This window comes from Podarcis bocagei (genome assembly GCF_964188305.1).
Source record: "Podarcis bocagei genome assembly, chromosome: 2".
Classification (NCBI taxonomy): Eukaryota; Metazoa; Chordata; class Lepidosauria; order Squamata; family Lacertidae; genus Podarcis; species Podarcis bocagei.
In genome coordinates this window covers 87,424,664-87,443,809 of record NC_138126.1, presented here as the reverse complement: position 1 = coordinate 87,443,809, position 19,146 = coordinate 87,424,664, and the positions used below count along the sequence as shown (strand labels likewise).

The window sequence follows — 19,146 nt, the reverse complement described above, 5'->3', positions numbered from 1 at the left end:
TAAAATGCGGTCTTGACTCTGCTACCACTCAGTGGATTTGTAACTGGCTGACTGACCGAACCCAAAGGGTGCTCATCAATGGTTCCTCTTCATCCTGGAGAAGAGTGACTAGTGGGGTGCCACAGGGTTCTGTCTTGGGCCCGGTCTTATTTAACATCTTTATCAACGACTTGGATGATGGACTCAAGGGCATCCTGATCAAATTTGCAGATGACACCAAACTGGGAGGGGTGGCTAACACCCCAGAGGACAGGATCACACTTCAAAACGACCTTGACAGATTAGAGAACTGGGCAAAAACAAACAAAATGAATTTTAACAGGGAGAAATGTAAAGTATTGCACTTGGGCAAAAAAAATGAGAGGCACAAATACAAGATGGGTGACACCTGGCTTGAGAGCAGTACATGTGAAAAGGATCTAGGAGTCTTGGTTGACCACAAACTTGACATGAGCCAACAGTGTGACGCGGCAGCTAAAAAAGCCAATGCAATTCTGGGCTGCATCAATAGGAGTATAGCATCTAGATCAAGGGAAGTAATAGTGCCACTGTATTCTGCTCTGGTCAGACCACACCTGGAGTACTGTGTCCAGTTCTGGGCACCACAATTCAAGAAGGACACTGACAAACTGGAACGTGTCCAGAGGAGGGCAACCAAAATGGTCAAAGGCCTGGAAACGATGCCTTATGAGGAACGGCTAAGGGAGCTGGGCATGTTTAGCCTGGAGAAGAGGAGGTTAAGGGGTGATATGATAGTCATGTTCAAATATATAAAAGGATGTCACATAGAGGAGGGAGAAAGGTTGTTTTCTGCTGCTCCAGAGAAGCGGACACGGAGCAATGGATCCAAACTACAAGAAAGAAGATTCCACCTAAACATTAGGAAGAACTTCCTGACAGTAAGAGCTGTTCGACAGTGGAATTTGCTGCCAAGGAGTGTGGTGGAGTCTCCTACTTTGGAGGTCTTTAAGCAGAGGCTTGACAACCATATGTCAGGAGTGCTCTGATGGTGTTTCCTGCTTGGCAGGGGGTTGGACTCGATGGCCCTTGTGGTCTCTTCCAACTCTATGATTCTATGATTCTATGAGCCAAGCCAGTACGTGACTGACTCCATTTTGAAATAACCTGAGACAATGTGTTTTTGGAACTTAGGTAACTTTATGGGACTCTGCTAGCAATAGCACCTTAGCCAATCAGTGCAGAAAGTCAATTTTGGCAAAATAAGCTTGCACTTTGTTATTTTTTGTCTGCCTTTTTCTTTCTCTAGAAACTGCTTCTGTACCGATAGGAATTATCTCTCTTTGGGTGTCAGAGTGTTGAAGCCGCATTTGAAGATAAGAGTCTGCCTTAGACTGCACAGTCAGTTAGACTTTTTCTTGAAAGGACTTCATGACCAAAGTGCCAAAGTTGAAGGAAAGGACAACGTAGTCCTAATCCTTAAAGCAGTTTTCCCCCACCCTGTGTGTTTATTTGGGGGCACCAATATTGGCCATAACAAATATGGTGGTGGAAGATCACCATTGTCCCTTTAAATTTATTTTTATTATTGTTATCTTAAGGGGAATGGCTTTGAGAGCAAATGCAGAACATTAGGAAATGCTGCTGTTTGGCTCTGTGCCTAACACATTGGAGGTGGAGGTAGAACATGGCCATTGTGGCCAGTAGTCACTGATAGTCTTATTCTCCATAATTTTCCCCATCCTCTTTTAAAGCTCCTTTCAAAGCCCATTAGCTGTTCCTGACACCTTGCCCATGCAAAGTCTTTGTGCTGCAACTGAGTGGTGGTCCTCCCCAGCAGTCAAATTAAAATATAAGGCAGTGTCATATATGTTCCTTAAGAATAATTACCACAAATTATGCATGTGATTTAAGCACCACTACTCTGTCTCTCTTCTGACCAAATCATCACCATCATCATCAGCTTGGGTTGCCTCTGATAAACAAATGTTGAAATAAAATCCCTGTCCATCTGAAGATTACAGATCAGGAGGAATATCTTGGTAAAACCCTACGGCTCCATTCGCTATTAGCAGAGAACGATGCTCACCCAATATATCTCCGTTATTCATTTCCATGGTAATTGAGGTGTTGTGTATTTGTTTAACGTTTGTTTAGTGGCAATAAAATTAAAACTCACATAACTGCTAACTAATTGGGAAGAAAGTGAAATGGAAATTAAGGTTTTTAAAAAAGGTGTTCCTTTACCTACCCACCAAAGTTTGAATCTTTCTTTCTTTTTTATAAAACCTGCCATGGACTATTTTTTCATGCTCTTGAGCTAATGAATAGGGAGCGCTGAGGAAGATCAAGCTCTGCCATAAAATAATGAGGTTGTTTCATCCAAGAAGGCACTCCCCCCCCCCCGAAGCTGCTGTCTACCTCCTGCTATGTGATGTATGGAGCAAAGCTGGCACTGGTGCTACGATGAGAAGCAGAATAAATGAAATTGTTTTAATCTTGTGGACCATTCCTTTTAATCATCTCCTCATCTCTTTCCCTTTTGTCAGACAGGACTTAAACTGGGGGTAATTTGTTTGGTTGGCTTATCTGCATCGTAAGCTAACCTAGCAAGCACAAGACAAATGTCCCGTAAAACAGGTGGATTCGTCTTTGCTTTGAAAGTCGACACCCCCATTTTATGAAGTAAACGTTCCCTGCTCCTACTGCCAACTTTGTTTGTGGACATTGATCACAAGGCAAGGAGAGCCTTCTTCCGTGGCTTTCCATAGCATTTTTAAAAACAAAAAATGGCAACCTTCGGCCGTATCAGTGGTGCATCATTATGCACAGTGCTAAGAAAGTGTATACAGTGAAGTTTTTCACCTGCTGTCATAATACTAGGGTCATTCAATGAAGCTGAATGGTGGGAGATTTATAATAGATCAGGAATTTCTGCCAGAATTGTGTTGCTTCCCAGTGTGATGTACTGCGGAGGTGGCAAAAAGGATTTGGCCCAAGGGTTTCAATCACTTTCTAGGGGTCACAAGCCAGTGTGATCACCCGCGCTCTTGCAAACACCCACATGCATGCATCACCCCTCCAGACTCCTTGAACAGTATGATAACCAGGGCTTTTTTTCAGCTGGAACCCACCAGAACTCATTTCTGGCACCTCTCAGGTAGGCTCCATTGCCATTCCAAGAGAACAAAGAAGAGTTCTGGCACCTCTTTTCCCAGAAAAATAACACTGTTGATAACTAAGGAAGGGATAATTTGCATCCAAATCAGGGTTCTGGCTGGGCCATCTATAGCACTATGTATAATTTAATGCCCCCCCTTTTGCTATGAAAACCAGTGGGGTCGGGGGGGCAGCCAAATTTGCTTGCGGACATAGCTGTCAACTTTTCCCTTTTTAAAGGGAAATCCCCTTATTCCGAATAAGATTCCTCGTAAGAAAAGGGGAAAGTTTACAGCTATGCTTGGGGATCTGAACTGACCCCTTGGGTCAGGGTTAGCCACCCCTGTTATACAAGAATGGCTGTAAAGACAGCACTAATCACCAGTGAGTAGCACCAATGAAGCTTCATGGCCCATCTCAGCAGAAGATGAAATTGCAAGGTTTCAAAGATTTATGTAAGAATTAGGTGCCATGTGCATTTTGAATGGAGCAATATATCAGTGGCAGAATTTGTACAAATTCTTCTGCAAGTCTAAATTGAAGTGATATTCTGTGGTGAATTTATGATCAGAGAGGCGTTTCGACATCCCGTCAGGCATTTGAAAACATATCCTGATGTTATGGATCATTCAAGTACCTGAGAAATTTCTATAGCTTTCCTCCCATATTTTGAATACAGACATAAAAGCATCTTGAAGAATGAATAGCGTGACATTGAGGAAAGGTCATATAGTGAGCTTCATGGCCTATTGAACCCTGGCTTTTCCAGGTCTTAAGTCTGGCACCTTAACTATGACACCACATTGCCTCTAGACGTTGTTCTTTATATTCATGCCTATACAGTTTTTCATATGGGACACACACAGGTGATGCTTAATTTTGAGAGGGAAAGTATCTTTTTTTGTTTTACAAGTTACAAAGATGTCAGGTTAAAATTCAGGACTGTGCTGCATTTCAACACAGTTGTTTTCGTGGTTTTCAAAATGCACAGAGATACAGAATCATTTCATCTCTTCAAGCAACAATCTCTTGTCCCTTTTTGCCTTGTGTTATCCACACACACACACACACACACACACACACACACACACACACACATTATTCTATACATCCCATCTATACATTATTATTATTATTTCCACCCTATTGGCTATATTTTCCTCTCTCTGGGATGATTCTATTCAAACACCAACACAATGAAGTCTCTTGTACCAAGTGTTATCAGAGTTAGCTTGCTGAGCTGTGTAGATAATCATTTCTCAATAGAACACTCCCAAATAACAAGGGGAAATAGACTTTTGTGTTTAAAACTCAAGCCGGGGGGGGGGGGGGGGCTTGGCTAGTTTTGTCAGTAATTTACAGTGTGATTTTATACGAGGGTTTTCAATCTCAAACGAGCCTCCAGAATATCCTTTCATGAGAACCTGGAAACAAAGTTTTATGTTTTTTTTTGTTAAAGTCAAACTATTCACATTTATTAACTTAATTAGTTAAACTTACCGTAATTAAACTTTTTGTTTGAAATGCTCCTGTTCAGGGTTCTAGCCAGAGAGTCTCTTCCAGACAGTCTACTCTATTCTCCCTCAGCAATCAGTTGCCATTCTGTGTCCAATGAACATGCTCACTCCTCCCAGAGCTGTGTTTGGGCTTCTCTTAGTCCCCCCATCCCCTGCTGTGCTTGGGGTTCCTGCGAGCCTCTAATATTTCCCTTGTGTGTATGGGTGGTGCTGTTAGGGCTCACAGTGTGCCAGATATATTCCCTGGCCACATCTGTATGAACATTCATCCCCTGCAAATGTGTGGTTTCGGTGGTTATTTGATGGCATTTGGGGTGGTGATGGTTGAATTTCAAGAAATCTCACCTTTTTAAATTTGTGGTGATCAAAGGTTCTAAAGAATGAAGGTGGGGAAGCCATGTCCGTACAGCACAGCATCATTTGGGGTGGACGATTGCTGCATTTGTCATGAGCCCTGAGAAGATGTCAGATCAAGATGAGAGGAGCTCAGTGGGTTACTGGCTGGTGATCTAGGAGGTGGGGGAACTCAGTGGATTGGGATAGGAGAAACTGAGAACCATTAGAGCTATCTGAGGGAGATACAGCAGGTGAGGAATCTGATCACATGGAGGGTGTCAGGAGCTTGTCCTACACTCGAGTAGGACCCTGGCAGAGACACATGCCCGACTGGCATGTTCTCTCCCTCCTGGTCAATCGTTTGGGAGCTTCAAAAGCTTTCTTCAGCCCGAACATCGCAGCGACCGATGCCAACAGACACCGGCACACTTAGGGATCTGCAGAGTCTTCGCAGTTCAGGTGACAGACCTCAGCAACTCAGCATTTTGGCTAATCTACTTTATTTACATATAAATACACACGGAGTACTGCAACATGGCTCCCTCTCTCTCTAGCATCAGACAGCAAAGAGAAAAAGAATAAAGGACAATAGTCCCACTTCACGGAACACAGTAACACAAACATCCTGTTTCTGTCACTTCCCAGTTTGTGGAGTCAAAACATACCACGCCATGTGAAAGACAACAATCCAAGGACTGCAATCATGGAGCAGGAATTCTAACATTGGGACCCAGTGGCTTGCCATCCCTTTGTCCCTTGCCAGTCCCACCTGCCATCCCAGCTCCAAGTCACCCCATACCAATCATGTCTCTAGCCTCAGCACTGCCTCCTGCATTGTCAACACCTGTCCTTCCATCAGTTCCTACAGATGAGCCTCTGCCCACACAGGAGACATGATACACTCTGGCTGGATCCGAGCTGCCACCTTCTCCATCGCCTAGGACAAAGAGACACCAACACTGGTGCAAAACACAGCTCAAGCCCCACCCATCTTGGAGGAGTTTGCCCAATGCAAACAAACACCACAGAAACCTAGGAGTCGTGTAACTTATCAGATCCATGTCATAACCCGCTTAGCCACTTGCTGAACATTTGACCCTTTCTTTCCTTATGTACTGCACTAATCTGAGCATTTAAGGTTCTGGCAGAAAACCTAATCAGAGTTCAAGTTTTTCATCAAGTACAGCACCCATTTGTCACATCTACTGCATTTTGGATCTCATTCGAGATGCTCTTCATGCATTTTTAAATCCTTAATGGACTACGCCCTGCATGACTTTGGAAACACTGCTTCCTATATAACACTGTGCATAGGACTGTTATCTTAGGAATGACCCACAGCAAGTATTTGGCAAATATTTATTAAAAATCAGAGGCACAGATAATTTCCCGTGGAACATTACTAAGAGGCCTTGTCAACACACTTCTGTGTGTTCAAAGATATTTCTAGCAGTGAGTTTAAGGAGAAAGTCAGAGGACATCTAAGCCCTTTGTGGCTTAGGGTCCTCATATTTACAGGACTGCCTCTCTTGGTATGCCCCACAGAGGACCTTAAGGTCCGTGAATAACCATAGTTTAGAGGTCCCGGGCCCTAAGGAAGTCAGACTATCCTCCACCAGGGCCAGGGCCTTCTCAGTGTTGGCTCCGACCTGGTGGAATGCTCTGTCCTATGAGACTAGGGCCCTGCAGGATTTAACCTCCTTCCACAGGGCCTGTAAGACAGAGCTATTCCGCCTGGCTTTCAATTTGAACTTAGCCTGATCTTTTATTCCCCTCTCCCCTTTTTATGAAGATTACTCGCTCTGGGACTCCACAGCTAATTCTCCCCTGGCCTCCTCTCTGGCCCAAATAGGACTAATTTAGCCAGCTAGCCCTGCTGACCATCTAATGTTTATTGGATGGATTTTCCCCCAAATTGATTTTTGAACTTTGAATTCATTGTTATTCATGCTTTTATACTGTGTTTTATGCTGTTTTTTGTTGTATCACAATTAAGTGTTTTAAATTTGTTGTTAGGTACCCTGAGCCCGGTTTTCTGAACTGGGAAGGGTGGGGTATAAATAAAAATTTATTATTATTATTATTATTTATAGGGAAGAGGAATGTGGAAAGAGGAAAGGAAGCACACAGACCTGAAGGAAACATGGAAGATTTACATCCTCAATTCTCTTTCATAGTAGAAAAACATAAAATAAAGCTAAACGTTCCCTCAGTTTTCTTAAAATGTGCCTGCCATTTGTATTAAGATACATTTTTAATGAGGCATGAAAATACATCTTGCCTGAGCTGTTTTCCTGTTTATACAAAGGAATGCTTTATCAGCACTTTCCTGGCTATGCATAAAACATTGACTTGAGAGCACACTAGGTATACAGTTTCAAACAACCAAGAAGTGTATTTGGGTCCACTTGGGAAATTTCATTTTGTACAAATAGGGTTGTTGTTTTTTTAAAGAAAAAGAAAAAGAAAGAAAAAGAATAGAAAGAAATGTTGATGCATTAGCCTGGAACAGGCTGTGTGAAACATTATCCATGGTACTGATAGTGAAAAAAGAGAATTTCAAATACTGGAACTGAATGGAAGTACCAATAGTATTGGTTTGAATACGGCATTTTTGAAAAGCAATAATAAGTTTATTTATGGTGCTCTGAGGAGAGAGTCACTCAATTCCTTGGATCAATACAGTCTGGGGAAATAGTTACAAAATGTCAATTTGACACCACAAAGGAAATAGCCAGGAAGCTCCTCTGACTTTCTCCCCCACCTCATGGATGGGCACCTAAGTGATGGATGAGCACTTCGGCGTACTGAAACAAATTGTTTTGATCCTTCCATTTTACTGAAAATATTCTTTGTCCTTCATGGTGTGTCTTGATTCCTTCTGTGCCCCATTTGATTGATTCAGAGACCATCCCCACCACCCACAATTGGCTTTATTTGCTTTTGAAGATGATGTCACAGGACCCAGTTGGACTGGCCTTGTGGACATGTGTAATGGCCTTCTGTTCAGTTTGTGATTTCCTGATAGCCTTAGGTCACCCACAGTTCTAATCCAGAAGAAATGACACAAAATGAGTAGTTGACAGGGAAAACTGGTGGTGTACAGTGGTACCTCGGGTTAAGTACTTAATTCGTTCTGGAGGTCTGTTCTTAACCTGAAACAGTTCTTAACCTGAAGCACCACTTTAGCTAATGGGGCCTCCTGCTATCACTGTGCCACTGGAGCACGATTTCTGGTCTCATCCTGAAGCAAAGTTCTTAACCTGAAGCACTATATCTGGGTTAGCAGAGTCTGTAACCTGAAGCGTTTGTAACCTGAAGCATATGTAACCCGAGGTACCACTGTACTGAAATCTGTATCACAATTTATCAAAAGTTTTCTTCCCCTATAAAAAAATATATAAAAACTGCTTCATCTGCCAGATTAGCCAGCTTCTGTAGATGGAATTGGCAGGGGGAAGGATCTCATCTGCCTCAGGTAGCAAAATCTCCTGGGCCAGCCCTGGTAATGCTCAGGCAAAGAGACAGTGTGCTCCCCTTTTAACCCCAATGGCTTTACGCATTTGGTATCTGATTTCTAAAAAGAACATCCAGTTCAGAAAAAAATACTGTGTTATTCAAAAACTCTCCGCCATCCTTTCAACCACCCACAGTTTGCTAAGCTGTAGCACCCTGCTTGTGGTTAACGCTTAGCTGGAATGAAATATTCAATGCAGCAATAGAGAAATTAAAATAATAATTTATTTGTCAGACAAATAAATGAGAGACACAGTGGTATATGGTTACCAAAGCTCTGCCCACTCCAGCCCTGATGGCCAGCGCTTATATTTCCTCAGCCCAGCCCCCTTGCTCCTCCTTTGGCTGCCTCTGTCCAATCAGCCTGGTTGAAATTCCTATTGGCTGTTTGCTAGAACCAATCATAAAAGATACACCCATTTCCTATTACCTTTTATGGGAGACAAAGAGCTATATTTCCTTCTATCCATAAATGGCAGACAAGTAGCCATATATCTTACATTTGCCTCGACCAGGCACCTTAATTATCAGATCATCTTTGCCCTATTGCCCTATTCACTGCAAAACAGATGGCTAAAACAGATGGTGCATGGTTTTTAATTTTTATCTTAAACAGAGATCTTGGGTTCACCTTCTCACACACCATCAATGAAATAAGAATCTAACATAAGAATCTAACATTTCTTACTTTCTAAATCCTTTGCATAATTACATTTAAGCCAATATATTTCATACATAACATAGATAGATTTTTAGAGGGAAAGGCCTTTTCAAAGAGAAGCCTCTTCAGTTTACACTCCCTTTCCTAGCCAGCTGCTGTTTCTATTAGCTCTTGCCCTTTTTAACCTTATGAAAATATGGCTTGAGTCTTCTGTTAAACAATAAAACTTACTATTTACCAACTCTTAATTTGGGTTTTTGCAGCTTGATTGTATTCTGTAATTTGTATGGTCAGTGTGACCTTTTGCTCCCAGCCTGTAATTTCCTTTTACAACCCTGAGGCACTGCTTATAGATCAGTGGGGCCCTGTTTAGGAAGATAAACATCTGCCAAAGCACCCAGCTGGTTTCTGCCTGGCATGAGAGATACAAAACATTTACAAATATATATTTTTTTAAGCTCATTTTAAAATGCAGGTCTTGATCAGATGCCTCAAAGCTACATCCTCAAGGTCTACCTCAGTAAAAGCATTTTAGGCAAAAAGGATATACAGTTTGCATTTGCTCATATTGAATCATTCTGTTTAATGTGGAATCTGTTGTTCACAGGGGATACCTTAGAAAACATTAATATCACACAAATAGCTTTGAAAAGGCAACATGTAAAAAAAGAGAGGGGTAATATATTCTTGGTTGAATAGCTAACTATTATCTTTTAACTGTAGAAAATAGTATAAAAAGACCACTGATAGAACAAAATTTTGTCATAACTTCTCATAAACAAGCTTTCTGCTCAGGGGTTAAACCAGCATGTTGTTTGTCTATGTACAAGAATGTATATAAGGAGCAAACTACATGTACAATGGCACCCTGTCAGTTTTTTGCTGTTGGGAGCAGCTTTCATTTTGAGCAATGAAGTGATGTTGGTGTATGTACTTGCCCTGTGCCTGCTGTTTGACGTATCTGGATTATCTTCCCAAGTTACTTTTCACCTGTGGTGTTCTGAATGCACAAAAAAATTACTGGTATTCACTTCCTGGTTCTGGTTACCAACATAGTTCATTTAGAAATGGGGGATATTTTAATATCTGTAAATGATATAGTTTAATATAATTTTACATAAACAATATTGTGCCTAGACTTGGTGATGGGACGGATGAGTGTTAATACACTGACTCTGAAACCTAGCAAGATGGAGACACTGTGGATGAGCAGTTCCCAGGTCCAGCTAACTAATCAATTGTCTACTTTGGATTGGGCTATATTCCCACTGAAGGGACAGGTTTGTAGTCCAGCAGTGCTGGATCCATCTATTACCAAAGGCCCAGGTGACCTCATTGGCTGTGAGCACTTTTTACCAGAATCAGCTGGTAAGACAGCTGTAGCCATTTCTGGACCGGGATATTCTGCCTGCTATCATTCATGCACTGGTAACCTCTAAACTGGATTCCTGCAGTGCACTCTGTGTTGGGCTACCCCTGAGATTAACTCAGAAGCTGCAGCTAGTGCAAAATGTGAAGGCTCGACTGCTCCCTGGGCCGGGATATTATCAATGCACTATCGCATTGCTGAATGAGTTGCATTGGCTGCCACTTAGCTGCCTACTTGCACGATGAAACTGCTATTGTGCAATGAGACTTACAGTTTCTAGTCTCCCCTCACTCCAGCCCCTGCACATCCCCTGAGTTGTGAAAGTGAACCGTCAAAGCATATCAAATCCAAATGTTCTTAAAAGAGTATTGGCAAATCGTAATACATAAATCCAACACATCTACCTCCAAAATGATATACAACATGCAAATTTATCTAAAAGAATTGCTGGTTTTTCTAAATATGTAACTGTGATTTTTGGCAACAGTGCAGATGAGGAGCAGCCTCATATTTATGTGCATTTTTAAAGCAGTGAAGAGAGATATTTTGAAAAAGAAAGAAAGAGGTGGCTGGCTAATCTTCAATTAGCCTTTCTTTTCTCGGCAAAGTTGCTTAATAGAGACTGTTCAGCTCAGTTCCAAATATAAAATTGTATATATCTACACACACGCGCGCGCATACACACCCAGAGGATAGTATTTAGTTATCTTCAGTGAGTCCAGAGAACCTAAGAAATGAAGTAGGGCAGCAAATTCTGGCTAGTGTATATTTACAGCAACACAAGGAAATTGAAGACTAGTGTTATTTAAAGGCTCTCAATTTAAAGAACATCCTTTCCAAAGCAATTCTCTAACTCAAAGATGCACAGCTGTAATTTCCATGCCATTCATTGCTACCGCTCTTTGAACCAGATAGGGAGGCAGTTTGTTCATATTATTTAGCCAGCTGGTGCAGGTGTGGTGGCAAAAAAAGTTGGTGGAAGGCATGAATGGCAGATCAGAAGAAAAACCCATGTCTCTAAATGGGATATTCTGAGTTTTAATTATTCCAGTAAGAAGCAGCCATCAGCCAACAAAACAGATGGCAGTCTTACTGCCCACTAGATTTAAAAATATCTCTGGGGATTTGAAACAATGAGCAGGCTTTCTGCAATTAATCTAGCAACTAAGGATTGTATCTGGAGCACTAATTAAAAGCCTAGCTTTGAATAAATGAGTTTTCTAAAAAGGAAGCCTGGGTTCTGAAATTGTGTTAACTTTTTGTCTCCTAATAGAGATTATATTATAAACAATTTGCCAGAGAAAGTGGTGGAGTTCTGTTTCACTTTTTTTAATCATCTTTAATGAGCAATGTAGCAACTTTTGAGCATTCAGTCCTTTGGGATTAAACAAATGGCCCTGACATTGCTTATCAAAAATTTCCAGTTTCCATAACACAATTAATAAATAATCTTAAACCCAGAGTTATGGCATAACTCCAGAGCTATGGGGTTGGACCAGATGACCCTTAGGGTCCCTTGCAACTCTTACAATTCTCTTACAAATAATAGTAATAATAAATCATACTGGAATAGGACACCCTTATTTTCATTGGAGAAATGTTGAAGGGTATGCAATTACTGTTTCAAGAGCATAAGGATTTCTGCATGTGCAGCGGAACTTCTTCTCATGCGCCAATGTGTCACATGTTCTCTCCTAGTTTGCCTCAGAGGATTGTGGGAACACCGAGAACTGATTTAGGGGACAAGCAGGAGGAAGAGAGGGGGAAGAATGTTCTGTTGCTCAAGCAGAGATCCCTGAGCTGACAGAACACTTGTGGGATGCTATGTTGGATACAATTCATGGCAGTCAATATGGTTGCCTCTATATGATTTTGGACTACAACTTCCATCAGCCCCAGTCACCTGTAGTACAGCAATAACTGGAGGCCACCCCCTTGCCTACCTTTGGTCTACACCAGGCATGGCCAAACTTGACCCTCCAGCTGTTTTGGGATTACAATTCCCATCATCCCTGTCCACTGGTCCTGTTAGCTAGGAATGGTGGGAGCTGTAGTCCCAAAACAGCTGGCGGGCCAAGTTTGGCCATGCCTGGTGTACACTAGCAGTGACTCTCAGAGTTTGGGGTAAGGGGCTTTGTCAACCCCACCTGCAGATATGAGGGTTTGTATCAGGGACATTTTACATACAAATCACCTTCTCTTTCATTGACCTGCGACTTTTCCCACTAAAAGAATTTGAAAAGGCAATCTTCATTCAATCTACCAGCCAAAGTGTAATGCAATTAGTATTCTTGGATCAAAGAACACTACAGCAAAGTGCAGACCTTAAGTATAATGAGTAGCAAATCATATAATTGTATAACCTGCTAGCTGTCAATTGCAAGTTCAGGGCAGGTGACAATTCTCTATACCTCCAATCCTCATAGCACTCACTGATATTACAATGTTATGATACAAAAGTGAAACGGAAAGGTGGTGATTGATCACCCAAAGCCATGTTGCGACGGCTGTGTGCAAATCTGAAGCCAAATCTCCAAAGACCTGCTCCGCACTCTACCAGAGGCAGATGTTTTGTGGTAAAATGCCTGCACCATTCTACATAGCAAAAACACAAAAATGCTGGAACTCCTAATTAATTTTGAGGCTGCAAATATTTAGCAAAACATTGAGCTCTGCAGTGGCAGCCTTTTGAATGTTCATCATCACTGTTCGCTGAAATCTGTTATCAGGATTGGGTGACATTTTGCTGAAAATGTTTTGGCAGCCACTATCCTTGCTATATCATTCCCCATCAACAGCAATCTTTGCAGTAACAGAGATGATACTCACAAAAAAGCATCCTTTTCACTGCTGTGTGCTATGTTTCTGACTTACCATTCCCAAACTGTGATAAAGCAAACATTTATGTAACCAGCACACTTTGCCCCTGCGTCTATTGTGCTTTGTACCCATTCTCCTTGACCGCCTAAGGAAGTAAGCACTAGGCAGCCTCCAGTTACAAGCAATGAACTCAGGTCACAACCACACCCAATTCTGAAAGCATCATTAGACCACTGCGGGCCTTTAAAACACATAATGCCTCTGTGCATAGGTGCCAGTTGCGCAGAACATGAACTGAACATTAAAAAACAAACATTATAAAACCATCACAAACAACAACAAAGAACATTGCCATACCACACACTTAAAGCACTACTAATAAAAAGGTAAAGGTAAAGGATCCTTGGATGGTTAAGTCCAGTCAAACTTGACTATGGGGTGCAAACAGTTTTCTGGGTCATGTGGCCAGCATGACTAAACCGCTTCTGGCACAAGAGGACATCATGATGAGTGCCAGCGTGCATGGAAACCTATTTATCTACAGTGGTACCTCAGGTTACATACGCTTACATACGCTTCAGGTTACAGACTCCACTAACCCAGAAATATTACCTCGGGTTAAGAACTTTGCTTCAGGATGAGAACAGAAATTGTGCTCCAGTGGCGCAGCGGCAGCAGGAGGCCCCATTAGCTAAAGTGGTGCTTCAGGTTAAGAACAGTTTCAGGTTAAGAACGGACCTCTGGAACGAATTAAGTACTTAACCCAAGGTACCACTGTACCTCAGCGCGTCCAGGCTTCGCGGACCTCTCCGCAAGCAGCGGGAGCAGTCCCGCTGCTTGCAGAGAGTTGCCTGCATGCTGAAGCCTTCGCGCGCTGAGCTCAGCGCGTCTAGGCTTCGTGGACCTCTCCGCAAGCAGCGGGAGCGCTCCTGCTGCTTGTGGAGAGTTGCCTGCATGCTGAAGCCTGCGCGCACTGAACTCAGTGCATCCAGGCTTCGCGGACCTCTCCGCAAGCAGCAGGAGCCAGCGCTGGGCTCCCACGGCTTGCAGAGAGCTGCCTGTTTGGGGGCTGGGGTCGGGGGAAGCTCGGGCTTCCCCCACCCCAGCCCCGCGCTTGGGGGGGGGAAATAATTTTTCCCCCTTTATTTTCCCCCAAAAAAACTAGGTGCGCCTTATGGGACGGTGCGTCCTATAGGGCGAAAAATACGGTATATAATTGAGTCACTTGATGAGTTCCCCTACCCTCAACACATCTACAAGTACTGTCATTTGTTGTTATTTGTGTTTGTCTGTTAACAGCAGATGCTCAAATCATGTTCTTTGCAACTGTCCCCTGTGAGCGGAGTGACTAGCAGTGTGGCATATGTGCATATTTCTTTCTTTTCTTTTTTCTTTGGTCAAGTCAGTTTCAGAATAGTTAGCATACCAAAATCTTCCACCCTCTACAATGAAAGAGTATTTTTATTATTTTTTTTAAGAAAATAAATCATGTACTATATGAAAGATCTATAAGGTCAAGGGAAATTTTTTTTGATGGAAGCAGCTATTTTTGGGGGGGAATAGTAAAAGAAGTCACTAAAATGTAGGGAAAGAGGAAAATGAAATTAATAATCCATTCTAAAGAAATTATTATTTCAAAACACAGCTGAATAATTCGTTGTTGAGACAAGAATGAAATGCTGAATATATTGACACACACACGTTGAAAATCTGACTTCAGAGATCCTTGTAAAATGAATGGAAATTAAGTGCATAGGGACATTGGCTGTGTTCTCATACAATGCTAAACCATGCTAGCTACATGATATATTAAGCATCACAACCCAATCTATAACTTACTGGGACCATGCAATTATGCTGGTTATTGGGGAGCTGCTAATGGGTGCTCTGCTCCTATTTTTGTTCCTCTGCTGAACAGATCTGAGCCAAGTTTGGTTTAGCATGTCATCAAAAGCCAGGCTCTTAGCTAAGCTGTCTCATCACCAACCACAATCTGTAGCCAGTATGAGAAAGCTCATCTCTCAAAATTACCATAGTTCGACTTACCATACTGCGTGAACCAGGCCTTTGTCAAATGTCTGAAAATAAGCTTTGCTTTCTAAATAAATCTCATTTTAACTGCTGTAATTAAATGGTACTTGTTATGAATAAAATACCCCCCGAAAGGGAAAAGAAAAGGCATGCTTCCTGCCATCATCAAAGGCTTATTATATAAGAACCTACAGTATTAGTCACTTGCAGTCTGAAATAGCAAGCTTAACAAGGAGAGAAAGCCATCTATTTTAAAGTAGTCTCCTGATAAGAGAATATTCTTCCTTATTCAGGGGTTCCTTGTTTGGAAATCATGGTCACTGTGATAAATTTGAATGAAAGCAACCTAAACCTACTGAAAGATAAACTTTCATTATTGAAATATACTTGGAGTCCTGCAGTGATTTCATGCTCTTTATTGAAGCTTGTAAAACAGTGATTGAATTCCCCCCCCAAAAAAACCTCAAGCTTTTATATACATCATTTGCACAATGAGTCCCGTCTGATTGGCTGATTCTGCTTCCCTCCTGGAGCCTGATTGGTCTTCTCCTGCAGGCCAATCAGTTGTTGCATTCTACGATCCTACCAGCCTAATAGGCTGATTAACTTTCTCCTGAAGCGTGATTGGTCTTCTCCTGAAAGCATTCTAAGATCCTACCTGCCTATTGTTCCAGGATCCAAGCTTAGTACATAACAGTTATGAATGATTGTTCCACTGTTCCATAAATAATCAACATTCTGTGTTTTGTACCACAAACATTTGGAAGAGATGGAGGGAGGAGCTAGCTGGTTGTCAAGAATTGCACAAAGGTGCTTGGGACAAGTCCCACCCTTTCAGTCAAGCCCCACCCTTACCTTATGACATCAGGTGTAGGGTGAGTGAACATGGCTTTCCCAAAACTGCTTCATTTGCCAAAGGGGAGAGTCTTGGTGGGCCAAAAATTTCTAACAAACCAGAGGTTCCTCACCCCTAATTTACAGTAGAAATGGGGGGAGGAGGAATCACCTCAGGCTCAGAATAGAGCTGAAGGCTACTTGCCTTATCTCAGCCTCACCCCGCTCACCATGCCCCCCTCCACGTCTTTCCTCCTTTTCTTCCTAATGTAATACTAATGTCTCAGCAAAGGAAATTGATCTGTAGAAAACGTAATTTGAAAAAAGAGACATTGTGCATACTTTTGTAAACCAAGAAATCTTTAATAAAAATATATTTAAAAAATAAGAAAGAACAGGACAGCGTGTAAAAGAAAGATCAAGACAGTTAAAAACAAATACCTTTCACTCTATAAGACACACTTTTTTCCTCCTAAAAGGTAAGGGGAAATATCTGTGCATCTTATGGAGCGAATGCAGCGGACGGCAGAAGGATCCCTCGGCTGCTGCTGCTGCAGTCATGAGCTGAGGGATGCCTCCACAGCCAGAGCCATGGCTCCTGTCCATCGCTCGCTGGCTTTACAGTGACGCGGGAGGAGGGTGGACGGGCTTCCGTCCGTCCCTCCTTCTGGCTCATTGTAAAGCCAGCAAGAGCCACTGCTGCTAAAACTCTCTGCGCAGCTCTCGCTTTAAAGCAACAGCCGTGCAGAGCATGCCTGCGGCTCTTGCTGGCTTTACAATGAGCTGGAAGGAGGGACGGATGGCAGCCCCATTTGAAAGTGACTTTGTGCAGGTAGCTTGCAGCAGGATCAAGCCCCAACACCACCCCCTCCCCAGTGCTGCCACCTCCACCCCACAACACCCACCACACCACACAGGTCCAGGTCCCCACCCTATTCCTGCCCCTGCACTGCTTCCAGCCCCATCACCGCAATAGTACCCATACCTGTGACTGTGCTGGCTGCCACCACAACACAGCAATGAGGCTGTGTGAGGAATGTGGGCGATGCCTCACTGGGGCTGGCAGCAGTACAAAGACAGGGGAGGGGAGAGGCTCAGATCCACTGCCTGAATCAAGTGTCTTCACTTCTGCCCTGGCCTCTGACCCCTGCAATGTATGTTTTAAGACCCACCCTACACTTGTGATTGTAATCCGGCTCATTGTGAAGCCAGCAGAGCAAGAGCTGCTGACACGCTCTGCATAGATCGTGCTTTACACATGTGTAATTCAAGCAAAGGGAGAGCCGCTTACACGGCTCCTGCCCCGGTGTCTCCTCCTCCTCTTTTTGCTCTGGTTCCAGCGTCAACTCGGAGGCGAGGCAAGGCAGCTGCCTGCCACAGGCACACACAAATGTGAGCTCTCCCTCTCTCTTCAGAATATTGTTTTTCTTGTTTTCCTCCTCTAAAAACTAGGTGCGTCTTATGGTCCTGTGCGTCTTATGGAGCGAAAAATACGGTGGTTTAATATAAATTAGAGTTAAGTGATATTAGCTGAAACACAAAATATTATGTAAAGAAGCTGACAAATGTTACATCATTCGCTATAGAATTACCCATTATGTATTTTATCTGCAAACTATTAAGTCCAGTTTTTTTATTTGGCAGAAATTGCGTTATAGCCGCCTTTCAATTTATTTACCAAAATTAGAAACTTTATTCGATATCTGTGTCTTTAAGCATTTAAATAAATTCTGTTGGCTCAACAAAAATGGAGTCTGTTAAATGCTTTGCAGTCTAATACTGTTGCCAGGAATTCAGTCAGATTGAAATATTTGCTGCTATCTTGGTTTGATTATTTAAGAAGAGAACTGGAATTGATTCAAGTTCAATAGAATGACTAGACAGCAGGAACTACAATAATCTAGTAGCAAAACTGGCGGATTGATGTAACTGATCAGATAATAACAGGATTGCAGAGAGAAAAAGCCCTCAAGTGATTAGCCAGCAGGAGATTGGACTAAAAGGGCAATTGAGCTTGCAGCAGTAGGAAGTGGGCAGCTCATTCATTGGAAAATGTGAAACAAAGATATTGAAGGAAGCAGCAGTACCAATATCCAGAAGTGGGGAGGGGGGGGGATTTCTCTGAGGAAGGCTCAGGCAGGATATAGAACAATTAGATACCAAGAACCACTCAATGGAAGAAGGTGGAAGAAGGTTGAAACCGGAGATGTAAAAGTTAAGAAAAGCATCAAAAGCAATAGAAATAAACAGAAAGCAAAGCACATAAAGGCAATTGAAAAGCTGCAATATTTGAGTGGTGAGAGTATTAATCAGACCTGTATGTATGGGAGCTTTTGAATAAAGACTTAAGTTTACCATACATAGGTCTATGCAAATACCTAGGACAAGATCCAACATCACACAGGTGGTCTGTGGGGCAAGTGGGGCACACACCACAACTGAATACCACTCATATAGGACTGCAGTTTATTTTATTCATCCATCCATCCATCCATTCATTCATTCATTCAACTGATGGATTTGTTATTTCTTCAACCAGTTCAACTAAGATTTTAATTAATGAACTGATGGGAGTCAGTCTTAACTTGTGAAGTTTCTAAGTTTCAGAATGGTGTGTGCGTGTTCAGAAAAGTCACTTCCTCCTTATCTGAACCAAAATTCTTTTGAATATTGCCTAAGTGTCAGGTCCTACCAGTGCTTAGTCTCCAGACCTTTTAAGAAGAAGAGGAATAGGGTCCTGCAGTGGCCCTCAGCACAGGAGACCTGATTAACATCCTCTCTGGAACAGCCAAAGGCTGTTCCCTGTCTCCAGTGACTCTCCATTCTGGACTATTGCTTGGCAGTATCCCCACCCTTCTCCCTAAACCTTGGGATTTCAGAAGGTCAGATCTTGCTTGTCAACCCAAGCGCCCTTCTCCAACCAGCCTGCTCAGGAAGAGAAGCCA

At 42.5% G+C, this 19,146-nt stretch overlaps 1 long non-coding RNA gene across 1 annotated transcript in view; it reads left to right on the top strand.

Annotated features, from left to right (window-relative positions):
* The window catches only part of LOC308581963, a 70,501-nt gene that overhangs the window by 32,380 nt on the left and 18,975 nt on the right, over positions 1-19,146 (top strand). The gene's annotated exons all lie outside the window — the stretch shown is intronic.